At 40.7% G+C, this 22425-nt stretch overlaps 1 protein-coding gene across 3 annotated transcripts in view; it reads right to left on the bottom strand.

Moving 5' to 3' along the window:
* Positions 1–16716, bottom strand: part of LYN (LYN proto-oncogene, Src family tyrosine kinase) — a 53951-nt gene extending 37235 nt beyond the window's left edge. For 2 of the 3 annotated variants that reach the window (XM_061996056.1, XM_061996058.1), the window contains exon 1: positions 16549–16716. The gene's annotated coding sequence lies outside the window, so the exon portion shown is untranslated. Of the gene's footprint in view, positions 1–16299; positions 16470–16548 lie in introns of those variants that run through there. The other variant, XM_061996057.1, reaches the window with a different exon arrangement.
* Positions 16717–22425: the final 5709 nt, after the last annotated feature.

Genomic DNA, 22425 nt, shown 5'->3' with positions numbered 1-22425 from the left:
GATGCTTTTATCAAATCTTCCAAATAAGTGAGAATGTGAGACTTCTCTGCATTACCCTCAAGGTTAAGGCAGAAATGTCTCAAAAATCAGACAAACTCAAAGTGACCAACTTAGGTCTAAAACTGATGGGGAGGCAAAATCATAAAGCTACTCTGCTCCAGGACACAAATACCTGCTTTCTCAGTACCCCATTCAAATTTCTACATCACCTCAATCAACTGCTCGGGTTTCCAATTTCATGGAATGAAAAGGAAAAATCTTAAATGTAAGGAATTTATTTAGCTTAACCTTTCATTGCTGACTTCCATTTTATGTTGATCTGTTTCCACATCATCTGTGGTACCTCAGAGTTGCAACAATCTTCTATATCTCTGTTCTTGGGACTAAGGAGGACCATCTCTGAGTGGCCTGGGAAATCTGTGTTTATTTCTGATCCATCAACACATGGTGCAGAATGGCAAAACAGCCCCCAAGAAACACAGAGGAGTTTATTTTGAGACGGTAAAGTTCAGCAAAGCCCCATCAGTACTGCTGTATACATATTTGTGAAAATGTTCTACTAGACCACAGTGAGAATAAGAGTGAGAAAAATAAGTATCTGTGATTGAGAGTAATGTGAAAGAATTCAGCTGGAGAGGAACAGAAGTGGGATCCTATTCCTTACCTGTCTCAAAAATTATCAGATTTGGTTTTGTTCAGTCTCATTCTTATACCTGCAATTCATTTCACATACACTCCCATTCACATTCAAAATATGTATATCTAGATAATATATAATACATAGGATATTTTTTATATACACATTTTAAACTTACTGTAAGTCCCAACTGCCTGGTAACTTTCAGCAAACTAGACTTTTGCAAACACAAATCCTCGGTCAACTTTCATCTTGGGCTTGTTTCACTTCCTATATCTTGTTTTTGCACTGGAGACCAACTAGGGGAACTTAACCAGTTTGTTCTTCCCTTGCCTTTCTGCTGAAACAGTTGTCTATACCTCAGTTGCTCCTCACCCTCTGCATTTTAATTTCTTTTTTTCACTCAGCTAATTTATATAGGTCCAGTTAGCATCATCTCTATGCCTCCCAAACTGAATTTATCCCTTGTATGATACACATATAAATTGGCATATATATATATATATACACACACACACACAGGCACGAATTAACACGTGCTCCCTGCAACACATATTAAAAGGAGCATGGATAGCCTAAATCTACTCAAGTGTTTGACTGTGACAGACTTGCCCAGTGTAGACATTTGTCATTCCTGTGGTACAAGAAGCAGTAGTCCAGCTGATAGGATTTTTTAAAAAGGAGAAAATTTCTTTAGCTGCTTCAATCTTTTTGTTTTGAAAAGGTGAGACAAAGCTAAATTTGATATACATTTCTATATATAGACTGGCAAAGAAGACAAGTTAATTCCCATCAAAACCCAAATATAACTGTAGTGAAAAAGAATATAAGCATGTTACTGTGTGATTTCCTCAAACTTATTCTCATTTAAGTGAGACTCACATTTCTATTAGAGTAAGATAATGGAACTATCTAGTTTAGCACAGGACTAAAATTTACTTTCTGGGAAAGGTAGATCATTTCTGACCAGTACCACTGCATTGTACAAGCTCAGAAGCAAGTTTGCAATGCTCCTTTTTTGGAGAGGTTAACAGGTGATGGTGGAGAAGAATAAAATATTCTTGCTGAAAGGTCTCAGAACCTCACTCCATTTGGCTTAGAAGCTGCCTTGCAATTCCCAGTCTTAAGCATGTTTTGGGGACAATAGTGGCATTTAGCCCTTCATCCTCTCAGGTGATTACGAAAAAGTCACATCTTCTTCAGCTTCTTTCTAGGCTTTAAAGACTATGCCCTCTCAGTCTTTCCTGTTTCCACTGGGTATCCTAGGACCCCTTCTCCACATCTTTCAGTTTGAATTCATCCATCTTAGGCACAGGAGGCTGGAACTGGCTAGGTCTTCCAAGATGACTTTCAGCAATGCCTTGTGGCAAACAGTATTAATATTTCTTCCATCTACAGGAATATAGCACCAAATAAATTCCAGAAATTATTATTTTCACACTTTAATCACACCTTTTATAACCACCTTGTGATCCGTTAGAACATCCAAGTTTGTTCATTTTTCACAATGACAAGTTGCTGTCAAAGGAGATTTGTGTATCTCCAGTGGCATGACCTTACACTTGATACTAAATGTCTTCCCATTATTTTGCCAGACCATTCTTTCTGCATGATAACTTGAACCCACATGGGTGTTTCTAATGCCTCCTAATATCACAAAGTGACTCCTAATTCTTCATTGTAAATGAAAGTATTATTAAAAAAAAAGTCTCAACGCAATGCTAACATAACATTAGGCAGAGAATGGTCTTGCCAAGAGCTTGAGGAAGTGACCCAGGGAGGCAACATTACCCTCTTCAGCTTCTTTCACAATTCCTTCCTTAGCAATTGCAACCAAGACAAATTCTACTTTGTTCATGCTATTTCAGATTGTTTTTACAGTTTTCCTATAAAAGTTACAGAGAGTACCACTCTATCACTTTCACACCCACCCTCCCACAGAGTCCTGCTACAGTTAAAACTCTATCATGTTTCTGCTACTTCTGCAACATTCCGGTTTAAATTCTGTATCAGTGTTTCTGCTCCTTTTCTTGAGAGTCCAGATTCTCAATGTCAAAGTACAAATACCTAATTTCAACTAAATCAATCTGGCTTGGTAGAAATCCCTCCTGAACTCGTTACCAAGTTGTCTATAGTTCTTACTGACTTTCTCTACACCCTTTCTCCCACCCTTTGGTGTCCTGTTCTCCTCTCCCAAATTGGCTTGCATATTGAAATCAGGAGCAGGACTCTGCAATATTCATAATTCAAGTCCACTTTCTAATCCAAACAAGAAACTAAGTTAGAACAAGGGAAAAATACATGCTACCATCTGACTATAGTGGAAGTAGACTGTGTATTATAACATCATGCTTCAAAAATTGACCAACAGCTGACGTAAGAGCAAAATACTTCTGGTGAGATAAAATACCTGGAGTTGCTACACTGATGTGTTTCTGGGAAAGGCAGACCTGTTCTGAGAAGCACAATTGCATCATATAAGAAAAAACCTGTTCCTATACACTCCCTATTTTTAAAATTCTTGTTTTGAATTTACTAGACCAGGCATTTTAATTAATGTTGGTTATTACATAGCTAACACACTGCTACACTAAATGGAAAACAAGTCACCTAAGTTATCACACCACGGACTTTCAAGTATGAAGTGACTCAATACAGTCATAAAGAAATCAGGTGTGGTCAGGCGAGATTTGAGGATTATGTACTTCACCCTGTAGCCTGTGAAAGAGGAGAACTTTGGTAAAACTAACTGTATCAGTTCAGGGAAACAGTTTTCTATATACAAATGATACTAATCAACAGTCCAACTTTTGCCTGTCTTGCCTTTGAACCTCTGGGGAAAGGGTAGGTTTATTGAGTGCACAGCTAAATGATACATGGTCTTTGTTGGAACTCATAAATGACAGTGTAACATATACAACAAATGTCATCATAGCTGATGACATGAAAGGTAGCTCTAATAGAGGTGAGGGGCTTTGACCAAGAAATAAGTAGCTTCTATTTCTTCTATAGATTCACCATATTTTTTTGCCTAGATTTGTTAAAAGCTGGGTTTCATGCAGGAATTTTGGAAATGGTAAAAAAAAAAAATGAAAACAAACCCCCAAAATCAACAAGAAACACTGAAAATAACTAATGTCACTGTGGTAGTATATTAAAGCTACCATGCTTATAAAAGGATGAAAATCAAATTCTGAAACAAAATATTACTTTGAAATGAAGTGGAATATAATTTATACAAACTGCTGATCCTTTTCCTTGTTTATTCAATTGAAGAAAAATACCAAAACACAAGAAAGATAATCCACACAAGATTGTAATTTTGTCAACATTGCATAATAGGTTTTATATATTATGAAAATGTTCCAGATTCATGTAGTCAGGATTTTTGGCACTGATTTTAAACCAAGTCTTACATTAAGCTAACATCTGTTTTCTGACCTTATAACACTCGCCTCATTTTATTACAATCATTTGCCTCAACTGCATCCTCCAGAATTTTGAATCAATATCAACAATGAATTAATTCACTTTGCCAGCCCTCAGGCAACCACATCTTCCATTTCCTCAGGTTTTTTTTCCACTGCGCTATATCTTTTGAAGATAGGGGAAAAGGTCAAATAACATCTTAATTTGTCATAACAGAATAAATACTTCTATCAAATTCTTCAAAAGGATCATATGAAATAGAGAAAAACCATACCAGTATGTTAACCAACTTAAAGGGAAGGTTCCCAAAATACTTTAAAGGCTTAAAAGTGTCATGCAAACTATAAGTGAAAATGTCATTTTCTTTACTAGTAAAAAACCTCAGTAATGACAAACAGCAGCTCCATATAACCAAATCTCCATTTCCAGACGAAAACTTGGCCAAACCACTACATTGAAGCAGACTGACATTTTCCCGAAGTATTAGGAAGTGTCCCACTCCAGCTAGCAAACCCCAAGGACTACATTTACGTTCCAAGCCAAGTGTATCTATGACTCACATAGAATTTTTTCAGCTTTAAATTTATGACTTTTGCCAGGAATGGCAGTATGTTAAAGTTTCAGTAGTCTAACGTTTGCCCTGAGGTTTATAGATATCCATGTCTAAAAGCAGTATAAGGATCCTTCTCTCCTCCCTTTTGAATGACTAGAGAAATCACTGTGGTGTAGGAAAATGAGAAACCACCCATAAAAATGACAAGGTTTTGGAACAAGGCCCAGGAGTAGTCCAGATGACATAATCTTGATAAAAAGCGCCAGAGGCGGCTGAGGTTGGATCTTTGGAAGAACTTTTTCACAGAGAGGGTTGTTTGACAGTGGCACAGGCTGCCCAGGGAGGTGGTGGAGTCACCATCCCTGGAGATATTTAAAAGACACATAGATGAGGTGCTGAGAGACATGGTTTAGTGATGGGCTTGGCAGTGTGAGGTTAGTCATTGGACTCAAAGATCTTAAAGGTCTTTTCCAACCAAAATGATTCTATGGTTCTATAAGAGATGCGACACAAACCCAGAAGCACAAGCTTCACATAGATTCATTGGAGAACAGAGATCTGGCACCAATCCTTCTTCACTCCCAATAGTATTTATCCAGCTCCTCACTCTCCCTTTCTTCACATACAGAGTAGCCTCCCAAAACAAAGTCCAGTTCATAGGTGTGCAACAGGGGTTTCTACGTTATTAGAACAATCCAAAATGCCTACTTTATACGCTTGGTGGTTTCACTTGGGTGTCGATTTCAACATACCACTAAATGTACTTGGAACCAAAGGCATAGCCACACATAGAAATTACACTGAGTAAGTGGCTCTGTATGAACTAGTTCACAGTACCCAATGTCTGCATTTACTATATGATACATGAAGGAGATGTCAGAGCTAACTTCTCCCTGTTTCACTGAACCTCAGAAGAACAACATGGGATGGAGTGAGCAGCTTGCTTAACATTTAATGAGTTTGGGGATAACTAAGGTAGCTCTTTAATACCATCACCAGGCTGAACTCCAACTAGGTCTTCAACTGAAATTTGTCACTCTGTCCATCCAATCCAGAAAGCACACAAGAAGGTATATTTGCAGGTAGCAGCAGGTACTTGAAACCTTTGTCTCATTCAAGAAAGGCAGTCTAATGCTCAACCTCTACATGTCTGGATAAATGTATTAACAGGACATTGTTAGGGACAAGTCATTAATAGCTCCTATCACTAAGAGAAGATGATGGTTATTTATGAACATGGCCTTCAACTAGTTATAGAAGTTGTTGGCAATAAAGTCTTTTGCAGGTCTCACCTCTTACTTTGAGATGTGTGTATAACTCAAATGCATTACTATACTGTATACAAAACTCAAAGATCATGAAATTATCAAAATATGTCAAAGAAAATGTGACGGAGGACAGCAAATTCAGAGCCAAGAGGTCCTGATGAAGGTTTTGAGAGTGCCTCATAGAAAGTACGCCACTTCTCCTTTGGGTTTATCTTCTGTTTTCAGTGTGTTTAAAAAAAGAGGGAAATGGAAAGCAACACATTCGTGCATATTGGCTTTTGTTCTCTCAAATTCAGATAACCATATCCCCATGGAATAAATCAATTATTGTAAACCTTAGCCAGTTTTATGTATTAGATAACACACTTTCAAAACTGATTAAGATAGTTGTGACTAAATTAGTGTGGAATGACTTCTGTGTCAATGGATGTTAACTCTATCCTAGCCTAGGCATTTTACACCATGCTGCACTTACCACTCTCCTCTACTGGTCGAAGGCTTCTTCATTGCTGTCACCTCCACATTTAAAAGCTAACTCATGCTCATGGCCAAACTGGTAACTTAAAAGTAGCATTCTTGTTATAATTGCAATGTATTATATGCCTTGGGCACCTGACTAAAACACTGAATTTCACAAATAACTCACAAAAGAAAAAATTCACCCTCTTTGAATGCCAGCATATGGTTCAAGTTGCAAAAAAAGCAGCTACCTCTCCTACAGACTGTTTTATGTTTCACTAGCTATACAGCACTAAATATACACAGGAACACAAGCCATTGTACTATAGTAGGTAATACAGGCTTAAGAATGACCTCTAAGCTCAGATGAAAAATTGGGGTTAAATCATTTATGCTGATGTAGGCTGACACTCTTACTCTGAGCCCAGTTCTTCCTGGAAGATTGCTTGACGAGCTTTCTTCAGTCGCAAGAGGAAGTTGCAAGAGTTCTCCAAAAAAAATGCAATAGTGTTGAATCCGATTACAGTAAATTACACTAGCAGAAATGAAGCTTTGTGCTCTTTAATCTTTACAGGGATAGTGGAAGAATACTCAGCACTAACTGGAAGTATTGTTGTAGGAAACCATCTTGTCTTGTTCTTGCTGATGTAAGTAGCAGAATCTCCCTTAACCTCAAGGGTGTAAGATTATACTCCAGGTCCTGGCACTTCACAGAGGTCTATTTATAACTTGTTTAGTTCATTAATTTTAAACTCTATGTTAATTACATTCCTTTCATGGAATGAATCTAAAAGAGGCATGTTCAGCTGATTTCTAGCCCAGCTTAGCAAAACATTTTAAGCAACTGTTGCAATTTGGGATATGCGGGAGTACCCCCAAGGATATTGTCTGAACCAAAGGTTTGCTGCAAGTGTGATAAATAAAACAAAAAAAGCGCTACATTATGGCAATTTTTGGAAGTTTCTAGATTAAGCCCTTGAGATAAAGGGGTTTTAAGTTGATATGAGCACATTCTGCATAAGCCTGCCGGACATATCTTGAAGGACTGCTAATTGTCATTGATTCAGGTCTGAAAGCCTGGCATGTGAAGAGAGAAGCACACTTTAACTGAAGTCTTGTGAAAGTACATGCTCAAGCTGGAGTGACAGTAAAAGTGTACAAGGAAATACGTCACTGAACCAACATGAAGTAAGAATCCACATCCGAGTTTCTAAGCATGCTTCTCACATTTGTTGCACATGTGAGCATAAACCAGAACTTTCTCTAAGGTTAACCAAAGTTAAAAATATTTTACATTCTTTCCATTTTCAGAGAGGAACGAGGGTGGGAATCTGAGAATGCACTTTTGAGGAGGTCTGTGAATTGCTGCTGTGATGATTCAATTGGTTGTTCTTGCTTCAAACGTTCTAAGGAAGAACTAAAGACCTTAAACACATCTTTGCAGATGATCTTTCTCAATGGCAATAATGAACACAGAGTTCCTCAAATCATTGAGACAGCAGCTATGTGAGTACATGATTAAAGTTCTTTTATATTTGAGAAAAGTTATTGTACACTAAACAGAAGTTACAAGTGGAGGACTGACTTGAAGCAGCATGTTGCATTTGCTCAGTGTTACCTCAGTTTCAGAAATTGATTAATACTTTGCTACTATTTTGACTTTCCCTTGATGTTTCTTGTTTTCTCTCTAAAAACAATCGAGAGTGCTGTATTCACAAGGTATTGTTACTGAATTGCATAGCATTTAGCATTTCCTGTTGTTTCTGCTTAATGGTCAAGAGTCTTGCAATTGATAGCAGATGAAGACCTAGCAGTTACAACTATAGACAGTTCCACTGAACCAGGCTCTGATCCAGTGACTGCACATAACTTGAAGAAGCTCTACAGACTTTGAGAGACTCAGTACAGGACTTTCTAAACAAAGTACAGGACAGAGACTTCAATGAATAGAACAGTATGCATAATAATTTTGGAAGATTTAAACTCAAGGTGAACTGGAGGCCCATGACAAATTTTTTTTTCACATTCATACTGCAGACTGCAAGAATTTTTCAGCACTCTCACTATGACTGTAGTGGTTGCTCATTAAAGTTCGTCATCTTCAATGGCATTCTGGGATTCATCAAGATCATGTCAATCGGTTCTCCTTTCCCTCTACACTGTCCTGGTGAGGCCTCATCTGGAGTCCCGTGTCCAGTTCTGGGCTCCCCTGAGCAAGAGGGACAGGGAACTTCTGGAGAGAGTCCAGTGCAGGGTCACCAAGATGATCAGGGGACTGGAGCACCTTCCTTATGAGGAAAGGCTGCGGGAACTGGGGCTGTTTACTCTAGAAAAGAGGACACTGAGGGGGGTATCTCATTAATATTTACAAATATCTAAATGGCGAATGTCAAGAGATTGGGACATCCCTTTTTTCTATGTTATCTAGCAACAGGACAAGGGGTAACGGGATGAAGTTGGAACACAGAATGTTCCATTTAAACGTAAGATAAAACTATTTTACTGTGAGGATCAGGGAGCCCTGGCACTGGCTGCCCAGGGAGGCTGTGGAGTCTCCTTCCTTGGAGGTCTTCAAGACCCGCCTGGATGCGTTCCTGTGAAACGTGATCTAGGTGGACCCGCTTCTGCAGGAGGGTTGGACTGGATAGTCTGTAAAAGTCACTTCCAACCCTACCATTCTACAATTCTATGATCTCTGTCACTTCAAATATAAAATTAACAGCTCATAGGCCACATGGTTACACTGTGCCTGACAAAAACATCATCAACTGTGCACAAGCTCCATTGTTTATAGATGACTTTAGCACTCACAGTCCATGTAGATAACTTTCCAAGCAAGTAGTAAGAATAAATCAGTGCTCAGGATGGTTTGTTGCAGGAGCACCATAATGAGTCCACACTGAATTTACATTTGAATTCCACAGAATTTATCATTATGCAAGGAAGATGCTTTAAAAAACAGTAAGACTGATTAATTTTTAGGCATGTGCAGCAAGTTCTGAGGACAACACAAACTATATGAAAAAAGGTGTAGGAGAAACAGCTGAAATCCCTGAGAAGTCAGAATTAGGGTTGATGCTAAGATATGAATGAAGAGAGAAGACTGCAGAAGCAGAGACACAAAAAGAAGAAAAAAACCAATCAAACAAGAATGCAAAGGATGGTAATGAATTACATTACCATACATTAATGGAACTATAGTCCTTCAGAAAGCACATAACCTCAATCAATACAACATGATATAGAACACGTAATAAAAATCACTGAAACTGTATTTTGTGCTCCAAGGAGAAATTACTTTCCTGTGTCATACCATAGCAAGTACCTTGATATTTTTGCTTTTACTGCAGTAGCAAGGAAAAGGACTTTTTACACACCTAAACCTGGCAGAAGACTGCCATTGTAGATAGTCTGAGGGTGGTGGATACAAGTGTCAGAAAATGCAAAATTCAGCATTTGAATAGCTTATTTGAATCAGAACAGTATCCTCTTCTGTAATGTATTTGACTTTCTCAAATGCTCCATTGAGGGCAGAAACATATCACCCTAGGAATCGTTTTTCCACTTTTTATTTCAACCAGCCAAATCTCTTTTCTGCTGGTCCCAGCTCCACTGAAGTTGGTTCTTCAAAACTTGCACTGCCTTTCCAAAGCTAAATTTTAAGTTTCACTTTCTGTGGGGATAGAGCACTCCGGGCATGTCAACACTGAAGAGCACAGCACAGAAATCCTAGAACAAGAGCTGTTGCCTTATACTGCACCCCCACAGTGGCAAGCTTTGGTCTCCTCTTCACAGGCCAGCATACGTGCCAATAAATCCATGCTCTGCTTCACTGAACCAAGGAGGGTCAACAATGCTCACTCAAAAATCTTTTACATGTGCCACCACAGCACAGAAAAACCTCCTGCATACAACAGAAATGAAACTGGACTAGAGAAGGTCAAAGCTATGTCACAGAACAGCAGACAAAGGGGTACTGGACAATTCACACTGATCATCTTCCAGTTAGAAACATTTTTGGAGTCAAGTTGAGGTCATCGTTTTAAATCGGATGTGGTAAAAAGTGGTAGTTGGCTCTAGAGATAGATCACACCTAATACACACTCTAGACCAAAGAGTCTGGCTAGCCATCTGTGAAAAGCTGCCCTTTAAGGAGGCATAGGCTTCTTATCCTCATGTCTGAAGATAGTGTCAGTACTTGCCAGGTTGGTATTCCAGTGGACTTCATACCTCTTCAACAGGCTCGGGGTATATATTTCTGGGCACCTTTTCCCTGACAAGATCGCACAAGTAGATTACAAGTGATAACTAAATTATGAAAAGTACTGAGACTTATTTTTCTGCAAAAGGAAAGACAAGAGTTGCTGCACAGAGATCTAAATCAAGAGATGAAATGCACAGCTTATGCCATTGACAGTCCTGAGGACAAAGCTGAAGAGAAAGAAACAACATGATGTTGGGGAAATAGAAGAATGATGGGAGAAGAAAAAAAGGTAATAATCCAGCAGTAGGAAAGGACTACTGCTACAGCAAAATGAAGACTGAAACATGGCCGTTTCGAGGAAACTGGGAAATAAAAAACCCAAACAAACAGCACATTAGTTCTAATGAAGACAGTTGAAGCAGTGTGGCTCCAAGACTTTTTTGGACCCACTGGTAAGCATCATGGCAAAAGGATAGGAACTGCTACCAAGGACATTTAGAGGGAGATTTTTCAGAAGAGGCGAGCTGTCCTGGTCAGGCCTAGTGGCAGTGTTGTTGTCTACCTACTGCCTACCTAGCAGAAACCATCAATCAGGCCATCTGCATCGCAGGAGAAACTGTCTTATCATTCACCTCAACATGGCCTGGTGCTTCTTCATTGGTGCCAGGACAGCTGCTGCAATCTCTCTCGCAGCCAGTGTGAGTATAGCTGAAAATCAGTGGCAGAGGAAAGACCTTGCAAGACACAAAAAGGAAGACAAAATGCCACCCCAGCAATACAGCAAGAAAGTTGCTTAAAAGGCATGTTCTCCTACAGCCCTCATGGGTTGCAATGCTTCTCTCTAGCCTTTGCATAGTTTAGCAGATATTTTGCAATGGTAGGTTTGTAGTTACAAAAATGTACTTTGAATCCTATTTGCATGCTCTGCTATGCCATAACGGCACATGCAAATGACTCTTGCAGTGTATTTTGAACAAGTTGAACCCAGAACATCCAACATAGGATTTCCTCTTTCTCCTGCCCATCCCCTTCCTGTGTGTTTACCAAAAACTTTCACTTCCTCAGTGGCACTGACACCAGCTCTGGCGATTGATTAACCTTGTTCTGCAGCCCTTGTCCACTCAGACCTGAATCACAGCCTCCCTTGCGCATCCTGCACTTACTGAAGGGTTTCAGAAATCTCACTAAGACACACAACAAAGCTGGGGTTGCCTTGTTTTCTGTCCATTGGATGTAATGAATGGAAACCTCATTATGCTGGCAAGGGATACTTGAGCAGGCAATTTCAATAGATGCACTACTACCCAGATATTTTCCCATTCACTTGATAATACCAGGAAATATATTCTTTGTCTGAGTTAGGTAAAATTTAGTCATAGGTCCGACCTACTGATTTATAAATATATTATCATTATGTAGGAATTCACTCAAACACCTTTTAATCTTCATCTTTTAATCGCAATTTTGTTCTAAGCATCTAGTACAGTCATATGTGGAAAGAACAAATCTCCTTAGCAGCCGAATATACTTCTGCAGAAACTCCTGTAATACCACACTGTTTAAGTTTATGCACAAGAACAAGCTTGAATAAGAGCTCATTAAAAAAAAAATATGATGGGTTTGTATACACATGTTTGTACAAACTAATGAAGGAAACATGAAAAGCAAAGGAACACATTATAGATTCCACATCAGAAAACCCACTTAACAGACTATGTTTTGGTTGACGAACTTCCTGAAATGGCTTTCTGTTAAACCAACAAAGCAGTAGTTCAGAAGACATCCCGGAGGGAGTCCCCACCCTCTAAACTTTTATCATGTCTAGACCTTCAGTAGCTCTCTGAGAAATAGAGCAAACTGCAACAGAAAGAACAGAAAACCGCCATTCCAAAAGAGTAGCTGCATCCCATACTTCAAACCATGTGGTGATGGACTACATTTTCCAGTTTAAGGTGGCATAATTTGCTGTCACAGGCACTTTCAAGCAATAGCTCAGTCACAAGAATGTGCAAGAAGGCTCTTGCAAATTGAAGTAGCAAATTCTATGACATATTAACCACAATTTAGACAGGAAGAGGTAGCCCCAAGCTACATGCAGCAGAGACCATAGAGGAAGAGGGACACATTGTTCAGAATGTTTATCATTTGAGTCCTTTGAACTGAAGAAGTAAGATAGTATGCTGCACAAACATGGGAACCAACACAGATACTTAAGATGTCAGGAGCTTGAAAAACAAAAGATTGACAACGCTGACCTAAGGGATATTAAATACCAGCCTGAACGGTGCTAGTCTACCCCTCTTCCCCTCAGAGAAATGAGATCTAACCATTCTCCCTTTCAGATTTCCCCGGTCTCCTCTTCTTTCTATCCCCAGCAAACTGTTACTGTCAAAATACCATCTCTCTTCTGATGTTCTGCTAAAAAAAGATAACTGATCTATTTATCTCTGTGAGTGGTTCCTTAGGGCACACAACAAATACAAGCATCTCATAAATATTTGGAGAAAATGCTTCCAACACAAGATTAATTCCACCTTTGCCTTTTGTTCCATGAACTCACATTTTCAGGAAAGATGCCGAACATGACCATGAGTGTTTCAGCCTCGGAAATTACAGCATTTAATGACAATGTCAACAGGAAAAGTATTTGAATCAGGCTAAAATAAATATGAAAGCACAGAACTTTCCATCCTTCCCTGAAGGACAATTAAGTATTAAACTAGGAACTGTCACACTAAGGACAGTTACGTTGTATTTGCCTTTTATTTGTAGAAGCTGACTTCTTTGAGAAGGTACCGTTACTATTTACAGTATGGCAGTCTCCTTCTTTCATGCTTCACTAAAGACTCTTTTCATGCAAATATAATTTTACATTTTTTATCTGCACAGTTTCCTTCGGGAAGCCTGGAAGCCTTTCTCTCTATACCATCCCTAGCACTACACTCTCACAACACAAGAGGGGACACAAATAAATGGGAGAAACAGAAAATAGGAATGCAATCAGCAGGAGAAAGATCCTAATTCTCAGATGGGCAACTGGTTCTTCTACAGAATGAAGCTGTTCTTCTTAGAGAGAAATCCTATAGGGTAAACCAACAATAGACTACCTGAGTCACGTGGTTTGGTGTAATTATCTACACACTTGTCTTCACAGCTTCAGAAGGAAGTATCATCTACTGCACACAAAGCTCTCACAACCCTCAGGTCAACAAATTCTCCCTCCACCCCTTGCATTAGCACGTGACAGCTCATATCCTTCAGGGACCACTGGTACTGCAGAAACGCACCTCTAGTAGCCATGCTACTAGAGCAAAGTGCTAGGAATTCTATACTTAAGGCCCAACCTATTTATTTATTTATTTGTCTGCCCATCCATCAATTAATTAATTAATTAATTCCTTTTCTGCTTGTTTCCCATGCCCATTCAGTTTTTCAAAGGGCTCCCTAAACTCCAAGAGTAAAAGTGGCTCTGCAATTCCCTGAACACAAGAAACAAAGTCACTCAGTTACTCAGAATATGTACTTATGGAAAGGAGGAAAGGCTTCACTCCTTGTCCTTGAAGAAAAATGAAATTGGCTCATGATCAACATGTTTCTATCCAAAACCTTCAAAGATGCTCATTAAGAATCCAAATAACATGCAAAGTACAGATAGGAGAACACCTTTTTGTGACAGGATCAGATTTGAGGTAAAAACAGCAGTTCTCAGACTTTCCTGAATAGATACAAAGAGGTCAAATGCTGCTCGCTGATGTGCAGCACAAGAAGAGTCAGATGGAGCATCTGTAGTCTTGTGAGCTCCCCCATTCTAAAGCTATATGAAGCTAAGCCAGGAGGTCCTTGGAGCTTTTTTTATTGCTGTTTTAAGAATTGTTTCCCACCACACTTGCTGTTCTGTGATGTCGTTTATCTTACAAAGGCCACACAGCCATAGGAAGATAGCTCACTTCAATGACAAAGATAAAATGGGGAGAAAAAGGATTATGAAAGAGTTAACTTACACATCCATAAACCATTTTCATAAACACACATTAGAAAGAATTTCACATTTACGGAAACTCTCTTGAAAAGGTAACATTCAAACCTGGAAATTTAACCATCTAACAGGCAATGAGGTTTAACTTTGTATGTGAAGGTTTCGCAATTCATTGCATTGTCAAGAAAAAGTCATTGTGCAACTCCACAGATAAAGGAACTTAGGCCTACTTTGTTGTCTGTATAGTTACACAGGGAAAAAAAACCCTTATTTAGTAAAAAAACTACAGGAGAAAAGTAGCGTATCTTCTAGTCAGCCAGCTCCCCTACAAATAATGATGATAGTTCTACAGCGTTTCGGTTAAAAAATCCCAATAGTCTCGACAGCACACAATTAAAATAGATCTTTATGTTATTACTTGTAACTAGTCTGTAGGTCACAAAGCTGAAATGGAGAAATAAGAGAGTAATAAATCTCAGAAGAGATCCACAGAATGGGACATCTGTTGATCTCAAGAGTCCATAAATTTTATTCTTTGCCCAAGATTTCTCAACGTCACAGTAACAGTATCTAACTGATTTCTAGCCTGCTGCTACTTTTTCAGTAGCTTTTATCACCCATACTTTCAGTGGAAACTGAGCTTTTATCATCCATACTATAAGAATGTCCTAACATTCTTACACGTGCTCTGCATTCAATATTGAGTTGGAAAGAACTCACACAAACAAATTTTGGTTATCTCTTTGGTAAATTTGAGAGACATTTTCCCAAAGTAGTTTTGCAATCTCAAAAAAAAAAAACCCAAACTTTTCTATTTTTTTTTGATAACTCTATAGTAATATTACAATGTGTGCAGACTTATCTACACAGCACTCACTTTACAGATACTTGCAACTCATGTTAAGATTTCTGAATTACAAAAGTTTTCCAGGTATTGTATGGGATCAAGCTAAAAACTGACATTTCCAACTTGTACTACAATGTGCTAGAAGACATTAAGATTGTTGAGACTGTTTCTTTTTTCAAAAATGGGAGTGAAAGGCAAGAGATGGGATATTGATTCAGGTTTCAGATGAAATAACAGAACAACTCATCCTTTGTGCTCCCTATGTATATACACAGTAATATGACCTGGCTAAACAAGTTCTAAGTGTTAATCTCTTTGGTCTTTAGCGCTAACAGAGGCGAGGGAGGCGGTAAGATGACTTCTTGCCAACTCCTTCACTGCAAACACATAAAAGATGCAATTTCCACAGACACTACTTTCGTGAAGGTACGGCATAAAGTAGGGAGATGGAGTTTGCTTTTCAGATCCTAAATTAAAATTGGAAGGAGAAAACCCTTCAAGCCCGCTCCTTAGTCACACGGTACCACTACAATAGTAGTCTGCGAGAAACACCATGCACCAAACATCAGAATCCCGTTTCCTTCGACTTTCTTTTCAACTAACGCACATTTGGACATACAGTTAGGAAGAAGGAGCTTTAACTTGGAAGATGCTCCAGGAATCACTCGCCTAGAAACAGGCAGTGCCAGAAGCAATACCCAGAAGCCGCATTGTCTCTCCTAAATCAAGGCTATTGCAAACCGACTGCAGACTTTGATCAGCTAAATTTACTCGCTTTCCCGCACTAAACAGCCAGAAGGTAGCCACATCCCCACGATAATAGCAGAAGCCGGGCAAAGCGGTAGGAGGGAAATAAGGCTTTTGAGAGCGATCGCCTTTCCCCCCCATAAATGCCGTATTTCCCTTAAAACCCCGTCCAGTCCTACCGGGAAAGTCAGACAGCAGCGGCACCTCCTCCGGCAGGCTGAGGCGAGTGCTAAGCCACCCGGGAAAGCACCTTGTGCCCGCGGGGCCGGTGCAGGGGCACGGAGGCAGCCCGGCCAGGCACCCTCCACCCCGCTCTCGTCCGCTGCAGCCCCGCGGCAGACGCCGGGGGAGCTGGGGCTGCCTCCCCGCTCCGCCGCCGGCCCCTCCCGGCGCTACCTCCCGGCGGGGCGGCGGGCCAAAACACTTACTTTGCCGGGTGCGAAAGTTGAGCGGCAGCGAGCGAACTCCACGGCTCCCGTCGGGTGGGCGAGCGGGGTGCCGGGGCGGCGGGGCCGGGCCGGGCCGGTGCCGGTGCCTCGGTGCGGGTTCATACGCGGCCGCGCCGGCCGGGAGAGGGGGCGGCGGGCGGCAGGCGGCGGGGCCTGGCGGGCGGCGGTTGGCTCGCGGCCCAGCGGCGGACTTCCTGGTGCCGATGGATTTGCATGCGGGGCTGCGGGGGAGCGGGACGGGAGGGGGGAAGGCCGGCAGTGGCGATAGGGCGGGCCCTGGCACCGGCCCCGCGGAGCTGAGGCGGCCGCGGCGGCGACCAGGTGTGTCGGGAGGGCTGTAGCGGGTACGGCGCTGCCGGGCCGCTCCAGCGCAGGGAGAGCTGCCTCGGGTGAGGGGCGAGTCTCCCCCGCCAGTCCAGGGCAAACTCCGTGAGGCGAACGAGCCTCCGGTAAAAGCGATGGCTAAATAAATAAAACTGCGTTATCCAGGGAGGCAAAACTGAAAAGGTTGTCTCGTTCCACCAACAGCCCGAAAAAACATCACCGACTTCGCCAAAACTCATTTATAGTGACTTCTAAGGTCTGTTGTAGGCCTGACTGGAAGAAAACAAAGAACAACTATGTTTATATTTTTATTATTTTTTCTTTTAAAGAATGATTTAGTAGCCTGTTGGAAAGTGAAGGGAAAATCTCAAGAGGTCAGTGAAACAGGAAATACAAATATGTGGATGTACCAACCAGAGGATACAGCTGAAAAGAATCTGCAAGAACTGGAGTCAAGGTATAGCATGTGTACTGCCAGACCACCCGGGCGACTTCAGATCACGGAGATTTCAAAGGCAGAATTTAAGAAAAAGTGCATTTGAAGACAGTGGAACGGGTCTGGGGAACTGTCAAAGTGGTACAAGATGCTTGCTCAAAGGTATCTCTACTTTTTTGAAGTCTACCAACGTGGCCTAACTATGAGTTGGAGCAGACTGGGGAGCTGCTCAGCAGGGCGTCCAAAATAACTGGAAGTATCTCAATACAGCTCACACCTCATGGGTTTCAGAGAAGAAGCTGGATCCTGTCCAGGAAAGCAAACTCTAATAGCAGGTCTCACAGATCTTTGGCGCTGGTGTAAAGGCCTGCCACACACACGGTCATGTGTGACTGGCACAATCACTTCACTGTCATATGTGCTCCAGCCCTGTCTTGGGGCTGTGACTTGGTTCCACAGAAGACTGTGTCCGTAGAAGCAGTCAGATCATGCTCTGCCACATTTCTAAATGAGTCGCAGATGTCTCTGGGCATCTGTAGATCTGAAAAGGGGAAGGCAATAGTTGTTATTTTTCTTTAAATTGTATCATCAATGATAAAAATTATGTCATGTAGATGCTCATACTAAGACAAGCCTCCATACGTGTTGTAGGATGAGACAGTAAGGAATTCCCTCAAGCTCTATTACAAAGTTAGTAAATGTTTTCTGCCTTCCCTCAATTTACTTAAGGGTGTTTTAAAAAGGAAAGAAAGAAAGAAAAAAAAAGACAAAACAGCCTTTTATCCCTTTGAAAAGTGTATACAAACAGGGAAGATCTGATTTCCTTTACATTGCCTTGTCTTTTTGGGGGATTTAAAACTTTTTTATTTTTTTGGTTGGAAATTGAGGTTCCAAAAGGTACAACGAGCTACTTCTGTTTGGAAGTGCTATCACAAAGGCTCAAGAGAATGTACTGTTAGTGCCACATATTGCCATTATAGTGTAAGTACCTTGATCTTATATCTTTCTTCTTGGAGCAGAGAAATGGTGCACAGACCCCACACCTCTCAGCCTTCCTCCTTTCCAACTTATTTCTTCTTTTCATGATTCTGTTGTGTTTAAAATCCACCTTCTCTTACCAAAGCATTAATGTAAATAAAAATTACTTTTATAAATTCATAATAGAGTCTGTCTAGTAAAATCAAATTGTATCTATAATGTGAATCATTTGATAAAATAAAGAAGTTAAATTACACTTAGTAGGCTGCTGTGCAATGTTAGATTGAGGAAATATAATACAAAGTCATCAGTTCTGCTCCAAAAGTACTGATAGGAAGAAGGGCTGGAGTAGAATAAATAAATACAGCGTGCTTTGTAAGAAGAAAAAAACAAGATGGATTGTAAGTATTGCTTGAAATGTCATGGTTTAGGCATCCTTGTTCCCACTGATAGAATTAATATGTACAAAATCTACCTTGGAAAGTGTAAGCAGGACAGGCACTGTCATTTTATGTTTACCAAGAGGGAAGGAAAAAAAGCTGGTTCCAGCCTCTCTGCATCTGTAGATCTGCTGTTAGTCACATGTTTTAAAATGTCTTTGTATATAGATCAAGGAACTTGTGGAGCAGTGTGAAGTTGGGCAAGAAAGAAACTTCAAGCCAGTCACTGATGTGAAAATCCTTGTACGAAGAACTGTGAGTCCTTTTAGGCAGCTAGCATTCATGCTCAGCAATTGAATTTCCACTTTGGGCAGATTTCACTCACAGACTATGTCTCTCCTGCTGAAGACAGTGCTCCAGTGCTGAGGCCAGCTGTTGCTGTAAGAGATTATGTTGGTGTTCGTAGCATTCAGAACACTGGGACTACAACAAATGCATGGTTGAATGGTCCCTGGTTAACTTCCACATCTGCTCTGGGATTTTTTTGAGTATTTTAAGTGGCCTGTCCCAGGGCTCAATCCAACAATCTGTCAGTAACTTCAGAGGAATGTCTGGCAATATTTCCATGGGCACAGTTAGTTACTGGCCTATACATAGTCCTGTAGAATCAAGACCAATCCAGCCGTGCATCCATACAGATGGCTGCTGGTCATTGTTTGGCCTATGTCTGGGACCATGAAGTGACACAGACTCTAGGGGACAGTGGCTCTGGGCAGTAAATCAGAGTTTGTCATAGACAGTGAAAACAGACCACTCCGTGTTTTCACACGTTCCTTAAATCTCATCATTGCTGAACACCTTCTACAATATGCTTGAAGCCAGAAGCAGGGCAGCGACAGAAGAATACCACTTAGTCATGAAAGTACAAGTGGCACAGCCAGAGCAGTGATTTGAGAGAGATCCAAAAGAACACCTGAGTTCATTCAATAAATAACAAATAAATTAAAAAAAGGGAAAAGTTCACGTTGTTCAAAAACAGGTTTACAAGGATTTTAATTCTTCTGAGCAGAACAGGGAAAAAGAGAGTGAAGATACATGTAAAAACAAAACATTGAGACAACTGGCTTTTTTGGATGAGACACAGAATCACAGAATCTTAAGGGTACTGGAAGGGACCTCAAAAGATCATCTAGTTCAACCCCCCTGCAGGACCACCTAGAGTAGGTCACACGGGAACTCATCCAGGTGGGTTTTGAATGTCCCCAGAGAAGGAGACTGTTCCTCATTCTCAATTTGTTGACACGGTAAAATGTCTTTTCACTAGAAATTCCAGCATTTACACGGTCACTGCTTGCATTGCCTTTTTGGATTTTATTCCTTCCTCAGGAGATTATCATTAAGTAGTTAAAGTCCAAATTGTTAACCTACTTTTTTAAACAAGTTGTGAAGAGTGGGTTATAAAAAAATGAGATCCAAGTCATACAGTCATTTTTCACACAATGTTGCTGGAGAAAAAAAAAACACCCCAACCCCCCAGAAAATAAAAGCAGCATGTTTTGGCATTCCTTTTGCATTGTTTCCTTTCTTTTTGTAACCTATGATTTTAGAAAAAGTCCTATTGACCTTTGTAAGAAGAATATTTACAAATTTTATTCTAAGAAATGTGCTCTTAGTGTGATAAAGATGGTTTGCTTTAGTTTGTTTGTTCAAAGAAAAATAATATAGGAAATAAATGTCGCTTTCAAGTATGAAGCAACAAGTTAGTGTGCTCTTACGTGTGGATATTCATCATTTCCTGTTCTTGTTTCCAGTTTGGGAAAAAGAGATTTGTGACAACAAAGAGCAATGACAAAAAAAACCCCAAAATCTTAATTTTTAATGGTAGTTTCACTGTGATTAATTGAAATGTATCACACCGTAATTTACAGTCCTGACTAATTTTAAGGCTAGAATTTTGGAAATTATTTAAAAGCACTTCAGAGTTTACTGCATAAATCCTTTTACTGACTCGACCTGCATATGACCTGTTGTTCAGACTAGCGCTACACATACTTGGTAGGTTAGATTAGAGAAAACTGGCATCTTTCCTTTAGACAGTGGTGTGCCTAATACACAGCTGCTTACATTTTATTACACTGGTATGTTATGGCTATAAATCCTAAATTCATCCTTTTTTATTTCATCTTGTTACTTCTAATTCCCATGAACTACTTGTAATAACACAGCCCATAGAAGTGCTTGCCTTGAAGTATTCTGGCCTTGGGAGTTGATAAAACCTGCTTCTTCTGTGTCCTTTCATGATTTTAAATATTTTACTCGCCTGCCATTACACTTTGTTTTATACATAGGAATCTTTATCATTTTCTTTCAACTTGTTTCATGGCCATGAGCAGGAAAACTGCTAGTTAGTGAGTAAAAATGTGTCCAACGCTGGAAGCCAATTTGAGAACTGATTGCAGTGAGCTGGGCTGTGTTGCTCACACACCACTGGTGAGTATCCTGATGGAGACTGGAACAGCCTATGTGCACACTACAGAATATCCTGATTGCCTTTCTACAGTCATGACAGCTCAGATAAAGGGTCGTCTTGATTCTCATGAATATCATCTTACTTACAGAGCTGAGAAAAGCAGCTGGACCGATCTGTTCTTCACAGCTCATTCGAGTAGACAATGGTAAGGGTCAACTGACTACATAGTGGTTCCAGGAGCCTGCTGCTTTCAAAGATTTGTGACCGTTTGCAGATTTTCCTATTGGTCTGAAGGCGCTGCCCACACTGTTAAAGGATGTCTTTAATTTATGCTTAATTTAGTACACAGTTCTGTGATCATAAACATTTGGTTACCTGAAAGAACAGATGTGAGCCAGTTCAGGGGCAGGTGTATGATCAGATAATTTGTTTGTTTGCCACCTCGTACTCTGGGCATTACACCTAGTGTCACCAGCCTGGGTGGGCATCCAGCCTGCATCATGCTTGTCCTGCACCACATTAATTGTTAGTTCAGAGGAAACATGGTGGTTCTTGGGGCAGCTTCCAGAATGGGAGGCTGTCAAGGCATAGCTTTCCTTTTCCAAGATCAGATGGTTGCTACAGAAAATTTCCTTATGGAGGGGCACTGGACCATCATTAGCATTACTACTGGGCAAGAGCTGCGCACTGTTCAAGCTATTCTGGAACAGCTGCAGTGGCAGTAGAAAGGCAGTCCCATTCCTGGTCACAGCCATACAGCAGCATGAGGCATCCCTGTAGCATGTGCAGTGTACATTTTCCTCTGGGACAGCACAGAACATCAGGCAACATATGTGGATGTTGAGTTAATGAAGCCAGAGCTGGTAGCACCGATGAAAACATTTAGTAGTAGTTACAGTTATCAGCCCTCCTCATGTTGCACAAGGCTTGTGAGAAGTACTCTTATCTAAGGTAGAAGACAGCTATCACTGGAGTACCACTGAGCATCCCAGAAGTTTGCCTTCCTTGTATGAAACCTGGAAACACCTAACTTTTGCTGGTGCATTACCCATTAGCCTGGGCTGGGAAGGTGACACCTGCCACCTGTAAGGGTCTCAGCCTCCACCCTCTGTGGACACGGAGGACATATTTGAAGGCTGTGGCTAGCTGTAACAGCAACGTGGGAGGGTGATCTCTTTCTTCTCTGTCTCATGATCTAGCACAATTTTCCATTAGCAGGAGTGCCAAGAGGAGCCATTGGGAACCATTACAGACACTTTACTGCTGTC

The sequence above is a fragment of the Colius striatus genome, chromosome 4 (assembly GCF_028858725.1).
Source record: "Colius striatus isolate bColStr4 chromosome 4, bColStr4.1.hap1, whole genome shotgun sequence".
Lineage (NCBI taxonomy): Eukaryota > Metazoa > Chordata > Aves > Coliiformes > Coliidae > Colius > Colius striatus.
The sequence above is the reverse complement of the archived record's forward strand: the minus strand, read 5'-3'. Positions and strand labels throughout refer to the sequence as shown.